Source organism: Brachypodium distachyon, chromosome 5 (genome assembly GCF_000005505.3).
Source record: "Brachypodium distachyon strain Bd21 chromosome 5, Brachypodium_distachyon_v3.0, whole genome shotgun sequence".
In the NCBI taxonomy this organism is placed as follows: domain Eukaryota; kingdom Viridiplantae; phylum Streptophyta; class Magnoliopsida; order Poales; family Poaceae; genus Brachypodium; species Brachypodium distachyon.
Window position 1 is genome coordinate 2,542,235 of NC_016135.3, and position 23,846 is coordinate 2,566,080.

The following is a 23,846-nucleotide window of genomic DNA, read 5'->3' on the forward strand; positions in this document are numbered from 1 at the left end:
AGCTCTAATCACGGTGACCAAATAGTGTTGTTGTGCAACTAATCCTTTTTGGCTTTCCTTTTCCATGTAATTTCCTTATACTGCAGTACAAAGAGACAATGCCGACCTGCAGAGGTTATCCTTCTTTGTATTGTCACTGCATGTATACAACACGTGCATCAGTCATTTCGTTTGAGATTTTGTTATTCATTTATGGTTGCATTTAATCACCGTTGGTCAGAAATGTAGCATTTTTAACCAGCGTGGTTATTGCTAATAAGAATACGGAAGCATAAGCCTAATATGTACAGAGTTATACTTGTTTATTTGTTTATTTTATGAGGCCTCTTATTTTATCTGAACTGAAGTGACCATAAGCCAGTTCCCCAGCTTGGGGATACTTGTGCTTGCATGATACTTGACCAACCAATCAAAGGAGCATAGGCCTGAAGATTTAAGGTTGCTAGTACTAATCCTGTTTAATTTGCATGCTCATGAGAGAAGCATTTGGTGGCAGGCTCCAATTATTTTGCTGGAAAATACATGTGTTTCAGTGGAGGTCTTGTTTTTACATAATACCTGCCCAACTAATCAGAGGAACAAACTATATGTGGTCACTTCACAGCTTCAAAATATCGTTATGGGTGCAGTAAGCTTCTACAACTCATTACACTTCATTCCTGCCATGTGTTCATTGAGGTCAAAAGCTGACAAGTTCCAACTCTGATCTGAGGCTTGCCAAACTTGCACAAATGACTAAGATCATCAGCACATATGTTTACATACACTAGTTAGAAACGTTTTTTTTATCAATCATTTAAGAGAGTACGCAAAACGTCCCTCAACTTTTTTCCGGACGTGGTAAGTCGAAGGGCAAAATCGGACCATCGTGGCCACAAAACCGCTATCGGGCGGGAAGAGGGATATTGTGTCCGGTTTGAAAGTCGGAGGACCAAAGGTATACAAAAAAAAGTTGAGGGATGTGTTCCGTGCTTTCCGACAAGGTGAGGGAGCAAAAATGTACTTTTCTCATCATTTAATTGGCGATTTTGCATTTGTGCTCGGTTGCTCACATACCAAGGCTATAAGAACCATCATGATATCATTAACATCTTTGAAGCATCATTAGGATCTGCAGGACCAAATTGAAAAGCTCGAAGCTAAAATATATATCAGACTTATTTTTGGCTGAGAACCAAAAATTATCTAGTTATATGAACAAAAAATGAGAGAGCAAGCAGCTACTTTGTACTCCCTCCATCCCATAATTCTTGTCGTTAACTAAAACAACGACAAGAATTATGGGACGGAGGGAGTACTAATTAAAGTGGGCTGCATGAAAATTAAGAATTCAGGAATCAGCACAAGTAAAAAATTATCCTGAATCAATGTCCGTGCTTATCCATACAGTTGAGCAAACAGATTAGAAAGGGAACTTATGTGGGGGCTCCTGCACACTTTCAATTTGCAAAACTTTGCATTTGCCTTGACCAAAACAAAAACATAAAATGCTACCCTGCTATTCCAGTGGTGATCGCTAATTGCAGGCAGACGACTCCTTGTTTAATCCTTGGACTCCCGCCAGACACCCAGAAGCAGGGGCTTTACTAAAAACTGGAACCTTTGTGTCAACTAGCCGAAGCACATACCCTGAAACAAAATCACACAGTGAACATATGAGAGGTGCCCACCCAACATCCATTTTGTTCTGCATCTATGCAACTATATGAACTTAATTTGGAGCTTAAGTGACATACCAGAATTTTAATTCGCTGCAACGATCTAAGGGTGGCAATGGAGTGTATGCCACTCAAGATGCCGAGTGAGAAACATCGCCTCGCAGTGACGGCACCTCACCTTTCCTCGATGGTCGAAATGAAGATGATCGAAATGACTCTCCATCTGTGAATAAAAAGTCAAATTGAGCAATGACGGTTGAGATGAGTAAGCGTGAAATGACAATTTATGTATAATACTCACATTGTTATTTCTAATCCGTTGGGGATTGGACCTCCGGTTGGTCTTCTCAATATAGCATACAGAGCATATGTCCATGTCGAGTGTGATGCTTTTGGCGTTTTGCCTCATTAGTTGATACTGTTGATGGTTCCCTTGAATTTGAAATGCATCAACGGTCGTTCTGTCATCCTTCAATATCTGTTTTTAGTATTTAAGCCATGGTAAGAGGAGTAATGAAATAAACTCAGCAAAAAGAATGCAAAGTGAACTAGAAAAATTGTCTATAAACTAATAGACACATGTTACAAAATCATGTCAGATGCATAGCAATGCCCCCTGTTCCCCAGCAGAACTATAGCGGTAGCTAGTATTAGCTGAGATGGAAAAGAGGGTCGATGTATCAGGTGTATTACTCCTGCATACTATAGCGGTAGCTAGTATTAGAGAAGAGACAGTTAGATGACCGCGGTCTCCTCTAAGCGAAAATGCTACGGCAAGCGGAAGCGACCAATTCCACCCCTGAATACTACCGGTAGTATTCTTGATTGACATTGAGCGTTGGATCCACATTGATTCGTACCTGATTGATAGTAGGACGACCAGGATCGAGCAGCTGAGTCGATTCTCTCTGGTTCCATTGGTGGCGTGCCGAATTGTGCAGGGGAGCCCCGTACAGCAGGGCTGGCCGAATAACAATGGTTTCCTTCTTCTCCTCTACAGGCCCCGGCGGCAAGTCTTGATCGGCGCCGCGGGTGGTAGCCGCGGTCTCGTAGAAGCCTGGAGCGCCAAGTCTGAAGACACGGAGGAGCCGCCCGGGCAGGTAGCGGTGCAAGAAAGCCCGCAGCCACGCCGCCGTGGTCAGCCTCTCCTCCGGCTGCCTTTCTTGGGGTGGCGATCGGGACCCCTTCTTGTTGTGCCCCGGCAGCATTTCTTGAGGATTGGGACCCCGTCTTGGGAGCGCGTTGGGAGGTGCTGCCTTCTTCTTCTCCACGCGTTCGGGCGCAATCCCCCCATCTGGGTTCTTGACGATTCTTCTCTTTTTAGCCATGGATGCCTGACGCCTCTTTGGTCCGGCGCAGTGGCCGGAGAAGTGCTTCTTGCAGAGACCGCCCACCCAAGAACCTTCTGCGGAGCGGCGGCCTAGTGCTTCTTGTGGAGCCTTTCGGTCAGGATGTTGATGTCAATTTGGGGAGGACGGTGCTCGTTTGGGCTCGGAGAGAGGAAGCAATGGCGGAAGGGGAGGGGAGAAAAGGGGAGAGGGACGGACGATATAAGCGGGAGCGGGCACGGGAAATTTTAATACGTGGGCCGAGCCTCCGTATGGGTATGGAGGCCCAGTACAGTAGGACAGAGCCCGGCTTCTTATGGCGCAGGAGGAGGGGATTGGGCGCTTTCATGTCGTCTGGCGGCGGCGGCTTGGGAGGCGGAGGCCGTCTCGGGAGCGCGTTGGAGGGAGACCAAGGAGAGAAAGAGGAGGAGGAGGGGAGAGGACAGAGTTCAGTGACCCAATACTATGGAGATCCACCACGAGTTTGAAGCTTATGGGCCGTTAAGTACAGGCGGGAGCTATTCATTCCTCTTTCGTAAGCTGCTTAAGTACTCGGTTTTATGCGATTTGGGGCTACATGCGCTGTTTATTGATGGCTTTTGTTTCTTGCAGGCCGTCTCTGTGGTGGTGGAGGAGGTATTGCTTCTCTTCTCTGTCGGTTTTTGCAGGTTTGCCTTCGCTGCAGCTTCTACTGATTCGTATGCCTGATTTTTGCAGGTTCTAGGATTTGGTCATGTGTTTCTTTTTTTGGTTCGCTTGTGGTATTTGTTACTGTACATGCAATCGTTCGTAGCAAAACTGTTATGGATGTGCTGTTTGTGGAGAAATTGTGGAACCTCTTAAACCTAGAGAGCAGGGACTAGGTTGATCTGCCTAACCATATTTTTGAACTGAGCATGTTATTTACAAGGGGGTGTAAATTCTGTCCTTGTACCGTAAGAATCTCTGCTATGTATGTCTGTCGTTCCTTGCTTGGTGTGTCTTATCAGTTTTACCATGGAGATGTAAGGCTCGGTTATTACCGGTGCCTACCAAAACATGGCTTGAGGCTGAAGAACGAGGAAAACTAGCCCTTTTCATGTGTGGTTAGAGTCAAACTCTGCAGTATTGGTTCCATGGCTAGAGACTTGGAGTGTAAAACTATGATATTTTTATGTACGGTCATTGCCTATAAGCTTGACTTGTGCAGTGCTCAAGCAATTTTTGTTCAGATATTGTTTGCTTGTGGTGACCACAAGCGAATATTCTGCATGTTCGCAACTAGATCACACGTCAAAGGTTATTCCGCCGGTTCCCCTGTTGTGCTATTGTGTAGGTGAGTATATTTGTAGTCCATTTTTCTTGGTCGTAGGTTGGCTGTGAATTGCCACAACTCCATGGCAGCAATTTAAACTCTTTCACTGTTTTTGGATCAGGTATGGTTTTGTGGTCTGCTTCTAGAATTGAAAACTTGATCAAATCTCTTACCCATCAACTAGATTGACAATGCTGAAGAACTTCTCCCCCAAGGACTTATTGTTTATCTGGTGACTTATTGACCATATTACTGGCTCATGTTTATGGTCAATTTTGTATTGGCAGTAATGAGTAACTGCATAGGAATGATTACTGGAACATCTAAGGATGCTTTCTTAATGGTGGCTTCGAATGGATTGTGTTGTTGTTTCTTTACTCAAGGTTAGTGGACCGTTGTTCACCTTGATGCCATGCATATAGAATCATAGACTACTAGAGTGTAAGTCTATTACTCTGGTTATGAATTGATCAAATGGGGCGGTCGCAGCTAGCTATCTTGATGTTAATATTCAGTTAACGTATATTAGACATACAAATTAATGTACAGTCATTGCCTATAAGCTTGACTTGTGCAGTGCTCAAACAATTTTTGTTCAGATATTGTTTGCTTGTGGTGACCACAAGCGAATGTTCTTCATGTTCGCAACTCTTGCTGCATGCTGTGCATGACCCATGTGCATGGAATCTCGTAGAAGTCAATCTCAGTTATGTAATTACTAAATGAGCCTCACAATATTTCACCTGACCTTATGTCACAGAATTATGCAAACTGCAGTGCAGCAGTGGGGGTCTTCGGTGGTGGGAACCATGCTGATGGGGTAAGTGCAGTATCATCACTAATGGTAGAAGGTGCTGGACACAGTGGACGTGAGGCGAATTCAAGTTTGGATGCCCGCCATTTCTTGCCGTTGAGACCTGCAGGGAGCACTTGGTATTTCCCTTTCCTGAAGAACAACAGTAAAACATGAGCAATCATTTTGTTAGGGCATTGTTGTTGTATATATCTTGCTAAATAATGTTATCATCATTTATTAGGCCTCGTTTACCTTTGTTTGAGTCAACTAGAATAGACTATCTCGGCTGTTGCTAGAACAACAGAGCTAGCGTGTTCTGTCAAGTGTCAACACACATTCTTAATATTTCAAACAAAATAGATCTTCAAAATGCAGGGTGTTCATCCCTGTGACAAGAGGAGGAGCATAACAGAATATCGTAGTCTCTTTCCTGCCATTGATATTTCCTTGGCAAGTACTTACTGTTGCTTATTCAAGAGCCAGTTTTATCAGATGCAATGGTGACCCCTGGTGGCGGGGGCACGGAGGACATGTGCCATTAACGTCGGAGACCATCACCTCTGGGTTAGAAGACGCTGATGGGAGCGGCGCTCCGAAGTGTTTTCAACATGCCAGAAGGGTAATTAAAATTAAGAATGGGTCATTTACGAAAATTACACATCAAGTTCACCGGGAACGTTCATGTTGGTGCAAATTTGTGTAAAACACATAGTATTGCATGTGAGGATTCTTTCATATTTTATTAACGTTACAAGTATTACCAGAATAACAATTAGCAGTCTTTCCTAAAAAGAGAGATGGAAGGAGTTAATATTGAAAATTACATTTGTCAATCAAGGCAATAGTAGCGCCATACATAAGTTGGTCAACCAACGGGATGACTGATAACAAAGTGACAGTCCATTTATTTTGTCTTTAACTTTAATCTTTGTGATCTTTAAACCGACCAGCAAGCAAATAATCTAATGATGAATGTGGTGTGCGCCAGGAATCAAAGAATTGGCAGCATTGTTAGAGAGGGAGGAGCAAAGCATCCAAACGCAAGGAATGGTGCTAGCTAATGTGTACCAAGTTTATACTCACATTCCTTAGTGAGCAGAGGCATATGCATGTCTGTGTGCAACTTTCAGTTCCATCTCCGACCTCATCGATCTAGTTTGTTTCTGCCAGTGCCGCGATTAGAGGTACTTAACAATACCAATCCTTTTACATACGTATGTGCATATTAATTAATTCCTTCAAATTTATACAAATCTTTTCTTCAACAATGCATCATGTTAATTTTAATTAACTTCTCCAAATTCTTATACATGTTAGGAAAGGAAGGAAATTAGATCCGGAGGTTGCTGCAGATTAACCCATCGGTTAGAGACTCCAACTAGAGATGCTACCTACTGGTATTTGAATTATTAATTGATTTGATCGGTCATGTCTGAAGAACCTGGACCAAAGGTAATCCATCATGCACCTCCATCGTCGATAATTAGTGCAGCAGGTTTGTGAGTTACTTGGTCTCTGTAGCTAGTCAGCTCATCAAGGATCTCCAGTTCTTCATTAGTTATACAGTAAAGAATATATACGTCATTTCTCCATGGGAGCTTTTTACCTTTCTATTCACCTGTCGCTGCTATTATTTGAACTTTGAAAAATGTGTGGTCTTTGGCACTTCATTATTGCACACTCTATCAGGGGAGCTATTCTACAGTACTTGGTAGGTACCATGAGCTATCATTCTCTCATGTGTTTTTATCATGGCTTCCCTATTTATTTGAGTTCGTATATGTCTTAATAAATTTTAGGGAATTTTTTAGTTATGATGCGCCTTGTAGGTTGAAATGAAAGAACTAAAGAAACGAAGTTGAAGGTGATAAAGTACAAACCTCATTTAGTGTTATGTTGAATGCTGCAGCTGATCCAGATCGGGCAAATAACATCGACGATGCAGTGGAAGTGATATTTTGTATTCTTGAGGGTAGAAGCAAAGGAATATGATCTACTTCCATGGCCACTGCTCTCAAATTGGTAGTTCCAAGACCTGAAAAGGTTATCCATGTGGATTGCTCGGTGTGGAAAAGCAGGAGGTACCTGCAAAAGGTAGTCGCGGAGGAGCTGGAGCTTCCGCAGTCGGTGATGGCCATCTTCGATCAGTGTGATGAAGTGATTTCAATGGGGTGGCAAAGGATGTAGAGAGGAGGTGGGAGAGGTCTGGGGGCACATATTCAGAAGTTCATTTACTAGCAAATTTGCTGTCATCTTTCATAATGGAAGCGACGGATATGTCAACTTATCTGAATTTGGTATCCCTGTTCACCCACATCTGAATAACCAAATGTTGTGGACCTCCGATGGGTGGCCCCGAAATTATATACGTGCGTGAATGCAAAAGTTTCTGGGAAGTACCAGTGTTTCATTATGAGCAGCATCATTTGCTGATACGTACATGCAAAAGCTTCTGGGAAGTACCAGTGTATTTCTTCGTGGTCATTTTACTGCCGAAGAGAATGAACTTGGTAGTGCACTGTGGGGCATAATGCATGAGGTGACCAAGGATGTCGCAGAGTGTATCGGCATCGACCACAGGATAGTTGAGGATTGCTTCCTACGTATGCTGCCACTGCAAGAGATGAAACGCATCGACTGGGAGACACGTGCTTCCAACTTCTGGGTATGTGATGGAATTTTACAAGGTGATACATCAGCATGGGAGATAAGTGATGCTATGGAGAGTTACATACATCGAGATGTGCCACAACAACTGCCGATCTGCTGCTCTTCTTATTCCAAGATTACTAATGTGCCTTCAGAGGCAACTTCCTTCTTTGTAGCTCACACTGTACTACCAGTAGGCATGTTCCAACATTCAGGCAGCAGCAGCAGCCTGCGTGTTTTACATGTCTCCTTTTGCACGCAGTTTTGCATCGCCTCCCTTCCTCTGCTGCAGTAACTTAAGGTTCCTGTTGCTCGACCCTTGCAAAGACAAGGATGATCACACAAACTTTGTACAGGAGCATCAAAGCCACAACAAGAGCGAATCATGGAAGGCATGTTTTGAGAGGCTATGGGTGCTGGACTTGAGGTACACAAACTGGTGCCAGTTGCTATCAGAAGAGATGATGAGTTTAATGGCTAACCTCAGAGGGTTGAATGTAGAAGGAGTCCAGGAAAAAGGAAAGAATTGGAGCATCACTGATTTGTTTGGCTGTGGAACTAGCCTTTTCAAGGTCCGAGTAATAGTCGACCCAATCCTAGCAGAGGACGAAGAAACAAGTGAAAACAGCCTTAAGATGGTCATGCCTCCATCGCTCAAGTCATTGAGCTTCATCAACAAAGTTGTAACTGCTGTCGGGATATCGAGCATCTCCTTCCATGGTTGTCCTCGGTTGAAGAGTATACTACTCAGAGGATCTTTGGAAAACCATGATGAGCTTGACCTCTTGGGCTAATCAGTGAAAAACCTCGACCTCAGAAAAGTGGAAGTTCCAAACATCAAGCGTCTCATCCTGCTAGGTTGCAAGAATTTCTGTGAAATATTATGGCCACAAGAAAATGAAAGGACACATGTTTTGGAAGTGCTGCACATCAACACCATCTGATATGCATCACCTAGCCAACCTAACTATGAGAGTACCAAGGAGGCTTGTGCTGGATTGTCTGCATCCTTTCACTTCAATTGGTGCATCTCAGTAAGGGATGCAAGGCTTCTTAGGTTGCTTGTGCCCATTAAAGAATATACCAGTTCCTGCTGTGTACATATGGAAGTGGGTTCATCTCCTGCAAGTAGTACTGCTGTTGGTGGAAATGAAGTTGCTCAAGGAATCGGTAGCCCACATCAGCCTGATGGTTATTTATATGCGAGTTGCTACGGAGGCCACCTGCAGGCTAGTGCTCCTAATGTAGGTGCAATCGGATGGATGTGGGATTTCCCAACTAGTCCATCTCCAAGGGATAGAGATTGGTATGTTCACATACAAGATGCAGATGAGACGAAGTGGGGATTACGACAGGAACAAGGGAGCAGATTTGAATGAACTAGTATGGGTGCAGCTTTACCCCCAAGTTTCATATGAAATAGGGCTTGGTCGCTTCACGTGTATGGTAGCTCGTCCCATTCCCAGAAGATTTAACTTGGTATTGCCTATTTTCCTTGCTCTTCTACCTTTTCAATACAACGAGACACAATGCTTTTGCGTTTTCTCGGAAAAGAGAACATAGTTTGGTGCTTGACCACATTTTGGGCATCCCAGCTTCCGGTTGCGTGCTACATCTGGAACTGGAGTGCAATATCCTAACCTGCTGGACAATGCTTCAAAGACCTAGTGTCCTTACACCTGGATTATTGCCCCTGGATCATACATGTGCTACCCTTGTCTGAGGAAATGGCCACTTTGCCTAGCCTAGAGACTAGAGATTGTGTGATGTGGTGATCTGAGGGAGGTCTTCCCTTTGGACCCTAAGCACCAAGAGGAGCAGAAGATTATCTGTGGGAGTAGGATGCCCGCACCCAACTTGGAGACTGTCAAGATCAGGGGCTGCTGGAGCCTTAGGCGCTTGCCGGCCAGGGGCCGTCAGCGGTAACACCGCCAAGCGGCCCAAGTTGAACTGTGAGAAAGACTGGTGGAACAACCTGGAGTGGGACAGGCTGGCAAAAAACCACCACCCTTGGCTCTATGAATTGATCCACTCGATGTACTACAAGCAGGCCTAGCTGCCGAGAGGCACTCTACTCAGGTGAGAGGTATATATGTGCATATGTTTGTCCTTTTGTTCATAACTGAATGTGCCAGGAAACTTAATTTTGTTTTTCTATCCATTGTTCAGTTCTGATAAAATCATCTCATTTGACGATTTGCTATGCTGCAATGTAGGTAATCAATCCCCCCCTTGAGTTGATGCTGGTGTAGGTATCAGCATGCTGTAACAAATAAGCTAGAGAGCTGATATCTTCTCTGCATGGGCGGAGCCAGCAGAAAACTTGAGAGGGGGCACTTAAACATTCTTAAGAGGTATAAGTTAAATTAGAGGGAGCATCAATGGTGAAAATCTAAAATTTGTAATGGTATATCAAAATTGAGTGGGGGCATTGGCCCCCACTGGCTACATGCTGGATCCGCCCATGCTTCTCTGCAGTGTATGGTTATGTGCGGCTTTCCCTGCTTGATCTTGCTTGATTGGTTTGTGTGTGCGCTCTGCATCTGCATTGCCATGGCATTACTGCAAGTGCATCTACCGGCATCGTCATGGTATGACGGTATGTATTTTAGTTTGGTTTTGGATTTGTTTCGTTTTGTTTTGTTGATCAGCTTTGCTCGATCCATCAAGATATTCATCCAAATAAGATACAAGAATTACAGCCGGGTGGTTTCTTCGTCCTCAGAATGATCGACGGGTCGCTTTCATCACTGCGCTGCGTGGTTCCTTCTACGGTATTCATCGCTGCACTGTCATGCCCGATCTTTCTCGATCGCTAGGTGTCTCCGGTTTCTTCTCGTAATTTCCGTCGGCGGCACTGTCATCCGCGGTTCTCTCAAAGTCACTTAGGTGTCTGTCCGTCGTGCGCTGGCTCCGGCCGTGGTGTTGCTATATAAGCGCTTCGAGGCGATCGGTTGCTTCGGTGGTGGATCGTCTTGCGGGATTTGGCGGTGATTTTCTGGTGGCAGTAGCTCCGTTCGTCGACCTGCTTGTCTGGCCGGAATTCAGGATCTCGCCGCTGCTTCCTTCTCTGGGTTGTGGTCGGCGAGCTATTGCAGATCTGTTTACCGGGTTTTTTTTTTCTTATGCCTGATGGTTGTTTTGTATTGTATGCAGATTGTTGTTGGTTGGTTATTGGGTGCTGGATTTCGTCATCTTGGTGGTGGTCTGGCGCCGGGGTCAGCTGCAGGGGAGCGGAGGCGCCGGCGAGATGGACCCCATCAGCGCCGGATCCAGCAACGGCAACGGCCAGCCGCAAAATCGCAGAATTGATTCCTCCTATCATCAGGTGCTCTCCTCGAAGTCTACCCTAAACACTAGCACCTAGATCCCATGCAGGAGGAGGAATACCAATAGCACGGCCGGCACATCCGATGGAGGGATATGGTTCTGCGGCATGGGGCAGATTTGATCCGGGTCGGGAAGACGGCAGGTAGCGTTGGAGGCTTCCACGGCGGCAGGAGCGGCCAAGAGGTTGTGAGTGGTGGGACGGCGGTGGCGGCGACCTGTGAAACGTCTGCGGAACAGGCTCGATTTGGCCTACGGGGTGATTTGAAAGATGAGGGGATAAGTGCTCGGTTTTAGAGTTGAGGAGGACTTTTTTGCGAAGCCCGAAAGCCTGGCGGGATTGGCCCTGTTGTGCCCGGGCCAGGCTGAGGGCCCAGCTGTGCCACGCCTAGCCCGGCACAGGCCCAATTAAGTGCGGCCCGGCACGCACGCAAGGTCCGACACGGCATGGAGGCCCGATTACTTTGCAGGGTGTGGGAGGTAGAAAGCCCAGTAGCGTTGGCGGCCCGGTTAGGCGTGCGTCGGCCTGGCGGGGCTCCTGGGTGCGCAACAGGCTGGGAGCGGGGGGCGCGGGGACGCGTGTCGAGCGCAGGGAGGCGCATTGGTCGGGGGAAACGGCTGGACGCGGGGATATGTGGCGGCACGAGATTGGCGCGGGTGAGGAAACTGTGGCGGATGTGGGAGCCGGGCCTTAGGGGGGGCTTTTTTCTAAAAAAAATAGGCCCTTTTGTGCCTTCTATTTTGAATTTGTGCCGAATTTTGGCTATAAATAGAGCATTTCACATTCAGATTTTTCACACCCAAAGCCACTCCTCCCCTCTCAGACATGGTTAACTTCCTTCCTCCACATCCATCATATGATCCAAACAAACCCAATGCATACCATTTCCCAATCACATATTTTGAGATTGATTGCACACAACCTTCATGCGCCAATGCTCTGAATGCCGAACTCCTCAATTCCCAAGAATCCAACACCGCTGCCACTACTACCACTGAGGGAGTGAGGGGAGCCAGGCTTCTTTTTTTTTGAAACGAGGCCCTCTTTGTGCTGTGTTTTTGAGTTTTAAGCCGCTTTGAGTGCACACTTAATGAGTTATATGAAAGAGAAGAAATCATGGCTAAGCAACGTTCTAGAATTGAGTGGTTGCGTGAAGGTGATTGTAACACCCCAGTTTTTTCATGCTAGGGGCCTCGGCAAGAAGAAGAGCCAACAAGATTACTTTCTTGACGAAAACTGATGGTTCTTTATGTGAGGACCCTGAGGGAATTAGGAGAATGGTGCATGACTTCTATTCCAATTTGTTCACCTCTGAACCATGTGACTCCCCCTAGAAGCAGTCCTGAATGCTGTACCCCACAAGGTAACCGATGAAATAAATGAACAGCTGTGCAAAGATTACACTAATGAGGAAATGTAACATCCCAAAATTTCAAACCTTTACATGAGCATTGCATTCATAAACATCATGCCACAATTGCATATTTGAATTCAAATTTTGAATCTCAAAAGGCTTTGGAAAGATTCTTTTCATTTTAAACCCTAGGGTTTACACCCATTTGAGCTTTGGATCTTCAAACCATTAAAGTTTATATATAAAAGGGGTTTAGTGCACATATGAGCTATCCCATAATTTTTGGATAATTGTTTGGAGTTGAAAAAGTATTTTATTTAAACAGATATATGGCCCTAAAGGCATTTATAGGGCAAATGTATTTTTACATATTTTATTTTGAAGAGAAACTACTTCTAAAAGTGGTATCTTGGTAGAACATGATTTTACAAATTTTCTGGAATTTGTTTGGACCAATTTGGAGTTCAAACACAAAAGATATCAAAGAAATGGGAAAAACAGAAAAAAGAAAAGGCCTAAAAGAAAAAAGAAAAAAAGGTAAACCGGACCGGCCCGGCCAAAATGGGCCGAACCGGCCCAGTCCGACCGCGCCCGACCGGCCCAGACCGCCCGGTCCGCGCGCGCGCCCGCAGTCGCTGACAGGTGCGGTCCACCTGTCAGCTGCGTCTTCCCCGAAGGAAAGCGCCGCCGGTCACGCGCGCGATTTCCGGCCGCCGTCCCCGCGCGCCCGCCGCCGCAATCTCCTCCTCCGGCCTTCCATTTTCACGCCCGAGCACGTCTATATAACCCCCGCGACTCCCTCTTCTTTTCCCCCCCGTTTTCCCTCGCTCGCACGCCGCCAGGCCGCCGGAATCCTTCGCCGGAGCCGCGCCCGCGCCACCGCCCGTCTTCGTCCTAGGCGCCGACCGCGCCGTCCCCGAGCGCCGCCGACCGCACCCCCGTCTCCGCCGTGCCGCGCCGCGCCTCCCCGTGTCTTCCCCGTCGCGCCCACGTCACCGGAGCGCCCCCGCGCCGCCGCGCCCGTGCCCGTGCCCGCGCCGCCGTCTCCTCCAACTCCGGCAGCCGGCGCCGCCCGGTAAGAAACCCTAGCCCCTCGTCCGTCCGATCTAGATCGATGGCTAGGATTATATCACTTATAAGACGAACCGGTACGCACTGTGGAGCGTCCGATCTTTATAAGTTAGATCTAACGGCTCGGATTAATCCACTTAAACCGAACCGGTACGCACTAATGAGAACGCGCCACGTGGCTCTAGTTAATAAAATGAAAATCTAATTTTTAATTTCCCGGATTAATTAAATGGCATTTTGCAGATAGGCCCCTGTTATTTCAAATGATCATAACTTTAAATCTGTTTGGCCAAATTTAGTGATCCACACCTTTTTGGAATCCTTAGGAAATTTAGAATCTTTTGGCACTGTCCAATTTCAAATTTGAATAATTGAATCACATTCAAATTACAGATTAGGGTTTTATGCCTTTTAAATCATAACTAATTATCTAGAAGTCCTTTTGAATGAAACAAGTGCCCAAAATTTTGTTTTATTGTCCTCTGTCCAATGGGACAGAGAAACAAATATTTTGAACTAATCTATCTGGCTGATGCCAATAAAACCTCATTTTAGAGTTTAAACCCTAGCCATTGCAATTTATTTAAAAACCCTAATTGCATGTGCTTAATTATCAACGCCTTGGACCAGTAGATCACCCAAATAAAACCAACCCACTCATGTCACATGTTTTGCATCGCATCATGGCATACATATTCTTTTGTCATGTTTGTATTGTGTGTATATGTTTGTTGATTGTATAGTATTCTCGGAGAGCGAACCTTGCGATACCTTTGCCATGACTTCACCACCAATTGCCATTATTTTATTGTGCACTAGATTTTATTAGTTGCATTGTCAGGATTATTATTGTATCTATGCTAGCTATGATCTGTCCTAATAGTATAGCATACCTTTGCCATGACTTCACCACCAATTGCCATCGTAGTAGTAAAATGCTATGCTATGATAATATACGAGGGTGGTATTATTACAATGTGATACTATTGAATTACAAATATAGTTTTCCTAGTGTATGATAAAACAAGTAATTCAATGAACCGTCCTGGGTGGGCTGCTTTGAGTATTCGGATGTCGTGACGTTAGGTCCATTTCTATGGGTCCCTCTGAGTCGAGTCTCCGTGGATTCGGAGATGGATCGTCCATGGACGTCTCTCCCGTGGATTCGGGGAGCGCCTTCGTCACAATGTGGGATGCCACCCAGGATAACCAGAGGCTGGACTAGTTTCCTGTTTAGTAGCTTCCAGTACAACCACATGGTAATATGGGCTCTGCCTGGATGGAGTAAGAAATGTTTACCCAGATCCGAGGGATTGTACTGAGGTAGTTGTGTAGGTGGGAGCGCGGGTCCCTCAGGTGGTTTGGGTGAACATGTTCTGAAAATTCTTGAAGTCGATGCCGTTGCTACTCCACCCGGAGGACAGCAAGGGATTAACACGTCGAATTCTTGTGGGTAAAGTGTACCACCTCTCGAGAGTGTCAAACTAAGTACTTAGCCGTGTCCCCGGTTACGGACAATTATGAGCAACTGGATATTGGAGCTGTAAGGAAAGTCTCACTCATTCTAATTTCCTAATAAAATGAATGATTTGAACTGGGTAGGAGCATTGATGTTTCTACTCAATGTGCCTAGGTTAATAGGAGCATGGGTGTTTCTACCCCGTGTCCAATAGAATTCAAAACTATTTGTCTAAAAAAATGATAGGATTTGAATAATGATGCTTTTATGCAAAATAGCCAAACCCCACTTAGCCAAACTATGCATGTACTTGGTAGGTCCTTTATAACTCTAGTGAGCTTGTCAATACATTCAAATGTATTGACCACGTAGTGGCTGCAATTAACAATGCAGGTGGATCCGACGATGAGTGAGGTTCGTCGTTTTGTCATGGGTCATGTGCTTACATTCCAGCATGCTCTCTCCTCTGGGAGTAGATGAGGCCCTTTTACTCTACCTTTCCGCTGCAGCTTCATGATACATTGTTGTCATGGTTTTGAACATTATTTGTTTATGCTGGCCTAAGAGGTCATGCAAGTTTGTAAGTACAATTTAAGTTCTGGATGATACGATATAATAAAGTACTTTTGACCTTTGTATCTTGGTATTACATCTTGAACTGTGTGTGCTAGTGAGTCGATCCAGGGACTAGCACAAGTAAGCACAGAGATCGAACCCTTGGTGAAGGGGGATCGCTTCAGGAAATCAGGTCTGCTTTGTTCCAGATGGGTCCAACCAAGGCACCAGGGCCAGATGGTTTCCCAGCATTATTTTATCAAAACATTGGGATTTATTGGGAGAAGATATTTGTGCAGCAGCAAAAGGCTTTCTTTTGGGGCTAGATATTCCTGAAGGCTTTTGTCAATTCGGTAATAGTCCTTGTGCCAAAAGTTAATCATCCTGATACGCTTTATAATTTCCTGCCAATAAGCCTTTGCAATGTCATTTATAAAATAGCCTCTAAAGTAATTGCTAATTGCCTTAAACTCTTTTTGCCGCATATTATCTCTGAACAGCAAAACGCCTTTGTGCCCAGGAGACTAATTACTGACAACATACTAGTTGCTTATGAATGCTTGCACACAATCCGAAAACAGAAGGCGAAACATCCTTTTTTCCCCTGAAAATAGATATCACAAAGGCTTATGATAGGGTAGATTGGCATTATTTGAGGGGAATTCTTTTGAAATTCGGTTGCAACACCAGTTGCGTGGAAATGGTCATGAGATGTGTAACTTCTGTTAAATATGCTGTTAAAGTAAATGGTGTTTTAACCGAGTCCTTTTTGCCAACTAGAGGCATTAGACAAGGGACCCTATAAGTCCTTATTTATTTTTGTTATATGCTGAAGGCCTATCTTGCTTGTTGCAGCAAAAAGAAGCATCTGGTCAATTGAAGGTTATCCAATGGCAGAAATGGTTCACCTATCTCCCACTTATTGTTTGCTGATGACAGTGTGTTCTTCACTAAAGGAGATGATATAAGCATCAATGGGCTTAAATCCGCACTGCGAACTTACTGTGATGGATCAGGGCAGAAGATCAACCTACAAAATCCTCAATATTCTTTGGCACACACTGTAATGCACAGGCCAAGGAAAAAGGTGAAGGAAAAATTGGAAGTGCATGATGAGTCGCTGCAAGCGACATATCTTGGCATGCCAACCTGGGTGGGATGTTCCCCAACGAGTAATTTTAATTTTCTCACTGGTCTGCTACGGAAACGCCTTAATGGGTGGAGTGATCGCCCCCTTCAAGGGCCGGTAAGGAAGTTCTCTTGAAGTCGGTGGCTCAGGGCATCCCAACATATGTCATGAGTTGCTTCCAGATTCCTTTAACTATTTGTGATAAGCTAAGGCAACCAATATCAAACTTCTGGTAGGGTACTGAAGAGGGGAAGAAGGTACATTGGAGATCTTGGGACTGGTTATCATCACCAAAGTAATTGGGTGGAATGGGCTTCCGGGACATGGCAATCTTTAATCAAGCTATGCTTGGAAAACAATGTTGGAGGTTATTGACCAAACCAAATTCTCTAAGCGCCCGGGTGCTAAAGGGTCGATACTAGCCTGACGGGGATTTTTGGACAGCACAATGTCCAAGATCATCTTCATACACTTGGCGTAGTATCATGCATGACAAGAAGCTACTGCAGAAAGGTATATTCTGGAGAGTTGGAGACAGTAAGCACATAAGCATTCTTAGGGTCACTGGATCCAAGGTATCATCCCTGCCACCTTATTGGCTTACCCTTACATAGATGTTAACCAAACAGTAAACTCTCTCATGTTGGAAAACGAGCATAGGTGGAATGAAAGTGCTATAAAAAACTAATTTCCGGAGGAGATACCAGAGAAAATCTTAAGCATACCTATTAGCATAGAGGGGTATAATGATTTCCCTTCCTGGTCCCACTCCAAATCTGTTGCATACACGGTTAGATCAGCATATAATTTGCTGAGAACCTATCGATTCTGGAATAACCGGAGTTTTTCAGGTAAAGGCTCCTCATCAAAACAAGATCCCATGGAGAAGGCTTGGAAGAAACTATGGACAATTCAGTGCCCAAACAAGATGAAGATTGTACTATGGAGAATAACTCACAATTGCCTACCTACAGGTTTCCTACTTCGTCAATATGTGACAGAAATTTGGAAGCAATTAAAGAAGGATTATGGCATTTCCTTAAAACTATTTTTTTTCATTCATATTAGCCAATGGATGCTGGACTGGATAACTGAGGCTCCGGCTGACCACTCCATGATCCTAGCGGTTGCTATGTGGCATATTTGGGAGAACAGAAATTGTTCTCGTAATGGTGAGGCACTTGCTCACCCTCTTCGTGTGGTGGGGAAAATCAAGGCTTATATTAATTTCATTACTTTGTATAATGGCAGTTCAACGGGCTGCAACAGGCGTGAGACCTCGATATCAATTCAGAAATGGTCTCTGCCGCCGCAAGGCCTGTTACTGATCAATGTGGATGCTGCGATCTTTTCCCACTCAAGACGAGCAGGCTGTGGCGTTGTGGCATGTGACCACCAAGAGGTGTTATTGGCAGCAAATCGATGTGCTTTTGATCATATCCAAAACCCAGAAGTGGCTGAAGCTCTTGCTGTTCGTCAAGCCCTCATCTTCGCCAAAAGAGCTAAGGTTCAGGTAGCTTCTGACTGCCTAACGCTGATAAACAAGGTGCGAGATGTAGGCATCGACAGATCCCTTATTGGCGCCATTGTCCAGGACATCAAATCTAGTGCTGCAAAGTTTTAATCTTGTAGTTTCATTCATGTTAATCGTTGTTGTAATGAGATCAGGACCATTATCGGTAACGAACAACTTATTTATGAATGAGAAAATGCTGCCCATTGTTTTTTTTTTAAAAGATGTCAAGTACTTTGTTTGGATGTATTTGCTAAAAAAAATCATATATACCAGCATACAGTTTGTTTCTATGCATTTCCCTCTCCTGAATCCTGATACCGCTGCAAAATGGGGTCACCGGTTTGGTTTGAGCAAAAAAAAAGGTTATTTCACCCACAAGCACAAGAAAAAAGTAAAGTTATTTCCATCTCGGTTGAACCCCCTTGGCCATTTTTCTTTTTGAGACTGAACCTCCTTGGTTGCTCACTGGATATGTCATCTAACGTCCAATACACCACTTTGAGCACTAGCTCAAGCCTTTCCATCTTGTCGATAGCTGTTTACTGAAAGTTTTCTTGTTGGGAGTTGTTTGTTGCAACTGGGAAGTAAGAAAGCTTTGTAGATGGCAGATAAGCCAATTGATACTTTGAAACACTTTGAAACACGTACTGGTACATGTTATACCATGATGGATGTTGTTTGGATTGAGAAAAATGCATTCGAATATCTCAGCACCAGATATCTAATTTGGAAACAGTTGGGTGAATAGGATCACTTCATAGACAATAGCCATAGGTAAGTACAGCTGTGCAGGTTTCAATTCATCCAAAAATGAAAACAAGAAATAAAGTCCAGGGCTAATTACTGAACAACTTCTGTCTTTTGAGGAAAATGAGGTTCACTACCGTGCAGGATCCTTGAAATATTCATTTGTTTCAACATTGAGAGATTTGTAGCCCAAATCTGCTAAGCTCAAGCTAGTTAGTACTCCCTCCGATCCATAATAAGTGTCTTGGATTTAATGCAAAGTTGTACTAGATTTGTACTAGAGTAAAAAAAAAGTTTTCTAGCATAAATTGAAAGAAAATATATACGCATGCCTCTCAAATATGTTCATTGGCCAGACAACAGAACAGCCTAACATAATACAATACAATACTCAATGCTTAACTAAAATGATCCAAAGTTACAAACTTATATATGATAAGTGCAGAAAAAAAGCCATGACCTTCAAGTGTCTGCTACAGTATGAAAACTTTTTCAAGAAAACGCGTCTCGATGCATTGAAAACTTTTTCAGATTTGGCCCTCCGTGGTCTTGTACATAAGCTACAATATGAAAACTGAAGCAATGGATTTATATATGGCACACAAAAATCGACATCTTCATTTATATCAAAGTCAGAGTAATAGATAAATCATATTACAAGAATAAGTCCATAGCTGAGGAATCACACACCACAACACATACAGGGGAGAGCACAGCAGCAGCATGAGCAGAGCAGGGTGCTCATGTTTCACAAGCGGAATGCACTCTTATTTATTTCTCTCTTGGTCAAAGCTGCTTGTTCAGTCATCATAGATCGAACCAGATGATAGACACTTCGATGCTTATCTTGATCGATCGAGCAAAGTTGACCCACAAACCAAACCAACCCAAATCAAACCAAACTAAAAGACACATGCACCACCGCACCATGACAATACAGGTAGATCGGTGCACTTGCAAAGGAACAAGCCATGGCAGTGCAGATGATGAGTACACACAGGCCAATCAAGCAAGACTAAACAAGGAAATCCACACACAACCATACACTACAGAGAAGACATCAGCTTTCTAGCTTATCTGTTACAAGAGCATCAACTCATGGAAGGGATTGATGACCTGCAGTGCAACATAGCAAATCGTCACTGAGAAGGTTTTATCAGAACTATAGTTCGGATAGAAAAACAAAATTAAGTCGGTTGACACATCCAGTTATGAACGACATGACAGACAAATGCACATATATAGCTCTCACCTGAGTAGAGGGCGTCTTGACAGTTGGGCCTTGTAGTACTTTGAGTGGGTCAGCTTGGATTAGTGAATGGTCATGGTTTGCCTCCACCCCGTCCCACTCCAGGTTGTCCCACCAGTCCTTCTCACAGTCCAACTTGGGCCGCTTGGTGGTGTTACTGCTGAGGGCCGGCAAGCGCATAAGGCTCCAGCAGCTCCTGATCTCGCCAGTCTCCAAGTTGGGTGCAGACATCCTACTCCCACAAATACGATGCAGAGTGGGAAGGTCGTACAGGTGGATCTGCCTTAGCTTGGAAAAAATTACAATTTTCTGCGCCTCTTGTCGCAAGGGAAGACCTCCCTCAGATCAACGCCACAGACAATCTCTAGTGTCTCTAGTGTCGCAAGGCAAAGTAGCACATGTATGAGCCTGGGGCAAAGAATACTAGGTCTTTGAAGGATTGTCCAGCAGGCTGGGATATTGCACTCCAGTTCCAGATGTAGAACGCAACAGGCACCAAAATATGTTCTCACCACCACTTTCTTGGGGAGTAGCAAAGACAACGCCTCGCTTGGGACACCTCTCGACTTGGCACAATTCAAGGCAATACCAGGTTGAACCTTCTGGGAACGGGATGCAAGTGAGGGGCGAGCTATCATGCACGTGAAGCGACCAAGCCCTATCACATATGAAACTTGGGGGTAAAGCGGCACCCGTACTAGTTCCTTCAAAGCTGCCCCCTTGTTCCTGTAGTAATTCCCAACTTCGTCTCATCTGCATCTTGTATGTGAACATACCAGTCTCTATCCCCTGGAGATGGACTAGTTTGGCAATCCCACAACATCCAGCCGATTGCACCTTTAGTAGGAGCACTAGCCTGCAGGTGGCTTCCGTAGCAACTTGCGTGTATATAACGATCCGGCTGATGTAGGCTACCGAGTCCTTGAGCAACTTCACTTCCACCAACAGCAGTACTACTTGCAGAAGGTGAATCCATTTCCATATGTACAAAGCAGGAATTGATATATTCTTTAATGGGCACAAGCGACCTAAGAAGCCTTGCATCCCTTACTAAGATGTACATAGCAGGAATTATTGATATGTACTCTCTCAGTTAGGATGGCTAGGTGACGCATATTGGATGGTATTGATGTGCAGCACTTCCAAAACATGTATCCTTTTGTTTTCTTGTGGCCATAATATTGCACACAAATTCTTGCAACCTAGCAGGATGAGACGCTTGAGGTTTGGAGATTCCACTGTTCTAAGGTTAATTTTTTTCACTGATGTGCCCGAGAGGTCAAGCTCTTCGAGGTTTCCCAAAAATTCTCTGAGTCGTATACTCTTCAACCGAGAAGAACCGTGGAAGGAGATGCTAGATACTCCCTCCATTTCACAAAAGTTGGCGTATTTTGTTTCGTTAAGATAAGCCTTTGACCAAGAATTACTCTATTAATATGTAAGTTATATGATACAAAACCATGATCATTAGCAAGAACTTTTAAAGACGAATCCATTGATATAAATTTCATGTATGAAAAAACACATATCAATAGAGTTTTCATTGGTCAAAACCTTGTCTTAACGAAACAAAATACGACAACCTTTGTAAAATGGAGGGAGTATATTTTTACAGCAGTTACAACTTTGTTGATGAAGCTAAATGACTCAGAGCGATGGAGGCATGACCATCTTAAGGCTATTTTCACTTGTCTCTTCGTCCTCTGCTGGGGTTGGGTCGACTATTACTCAGACCTTGACAAGGCTAGTTCCGCAGCCAAAAAATTCAGTGATGCTCCAATTCTTTCCTTTTTTCTGGACTCCTTCTACATTCAACTCTCTGAGTTCAGCCATTAATAAACTCATCATCTCTTCTGATAGCAACTGGTACCAGTCTGTATACCTCAAGTCCAGCACCCATAGCCTCCGAAAAAACGCCTTCCATGATTCACTTTTGTTGTGGCTTTGATGCTCCACTACAAAATTTGTTTGACGATTCTCCTTGTCTCTGCAATGGTCAAGCTACAGGAACCTTAGGTTACTGCCGCAGAGGAAGGGAGGTAATGCAAAACTGAGAGTGCAAAAGGAGACATGTAACACACACAGGCTAATGCTGTTCCCTGAATGTTGGAATATGCCTATTGATAGTATTGTGTGAGATACAAAGAAGGAAGTCGCCTTTGGAGGCATATTAGTAATCTTGGAAGAAGAAGAGCATCAAATCGGGAGTTGTCGTGGCACATCTCGATGCGGATGATGAGTGGTTGAAAAAGAAGTGTGGTCTGTCCAGTCCAAGTGCATGTAACTCTCCATAGCATCACTAATCTCCCATGCTGATGTATCACCTTGTACAATTCCATCACATACCCAGAAGTTGGAAGCATGTGTCGCCCAGTCGATGCCTTTCGTATCTTGCAGTGGCAGCATCCTTGGCCTCCTCATGAATTATGCCCCACAGTGCACTACCAAGTTCGTTCTCTTCCACAGTAAAATGACCACGAAGAAAAACACAGGTATTTTCCAGAAGCTTCTGCACATACGTATCGGAAAATGTTATCCCTGCTGCGAGCAAATAATTTCGGGGCAACCCATTGGAGGTCCACAACATTGGGTTACGCAGATGTGGGTACAAAGGGATACCAGTTTCGGATAAATCAACATATCCGTCGCTTCCATTATGAAAGATGACCACACATTTGCTAGTAAATGAACTTCTGAATATGTGCCCCCAGACCTCTCCCACCTTTTCTCTAAGTTCTTGGTCCACCCCATTGAAATCATCTTCTTCATCCCCTGATCAAAGATGGCCATCACCGACTGCGGAAGCTCCAGCTCCTCCGCGGATACCTTTCGCAGGGCCCTCCTGCTTTTCCACACCGAGCAATCCACATGAATAACTTTGTCAAACTTGTTTGATCCTGTGGAGGATTTCAGGCGTTGGGGTACCAATTTGAGCAGCAGACGCTCCTAATCCTCCCCAGCCATGGAAGTAGATAACATTTCCTTTGCTTCTACCCTAAAAAATACCAACCTTCTCTTCCCCTGCAGCATCGATGTTGTTTGCCGCGTCCTGGATCAGCTGCAGCATTCAACATAACCCTAAATGAGGTTTGTACTATATCACCTTCAACTTCATTTCTTTAGTTCTTTCATTTCAAATTACAAGGCGCATCATAACTAAAACAATGCCATAAAATTTAGTAAGACATAAAATATGAACTCAAATAAATAGGGAAGCCATGATAAAAAAAATCACGCGAGAGAGTGATAGCTCATGGTACCTACCAAGTATCATAGAATGGCTCCCCTGATAGAGTGTGCGAATAATGAAGTGCAGAAGACCGCACATTTTTTCAAAGTTCAAATGCTAGCAGCGACAGGTGTGAATAGAAAGGTAAAAACTTCCTATGAATAGAAAGATCCCAGATGAGCTGACTAGCTACAGATACCAAGTAACAAATCTGCTGCACTAATCATCTATGATGGAGGTGCATGAAGGAATACCTTCGGTCCAGGTTCTTCAGACATGACGGATCGAATCAATTAATAATTCAAATGCCAGCAGGCAGCATCTAAAGTTGGAGTCCCTAACCAATGGGTCAATCTGCAGCAACTTCGGATCTAATTTCCTTAATTTCCTAACATGTATAAGAATTAACATGATGCGTTGTTGAAGAAAAGATTTGTAAAATTTGGAGGAGTTAATTAATATGCACATACGTACGTACAAGGAT

The 23,846-nt window shown here is 44.4% G+C and overlaps 1 long non-coding RNA gene and 2 pseudogenes across 1 annotated transcript; 1 reads left to right on the top strand and 2 right to left on the bottom strand.

The window, feature by feature from the left end:
- Nucleotides 1–4,881: 4,881 nt before the first annotated feature.
- On the bottom strand, nt 4,882–5,637 carry LOC112269428. The gene is made up of 3 exons (XR_002961277.1): nt 5,539–5,637; nt 5,329–5,392; nt 4,882–5,226 (listed from the first exon to the last, which is right to left on the bottom strand). It is a non-coding gene; the product is annotated as an uncharacterized LOC112269428 (long non-coding RNA).
- Nucleotides 5,638–6,996: 1,359 nt separating this feature from the next.
- On the top strand, nt 6,997–9,808 carry LOC112269290 (annotated as a pseudogene).
- Nucleotides 9,809–20,132: 10,324 nt separating this feature from the next.
- On the bottom strand, nt 20,133–23,640 carry LOC100840387 (annotated as a pseudogene).
- Nucleotides 23,641–23,846: the final 206 nt, after the last annotated feature.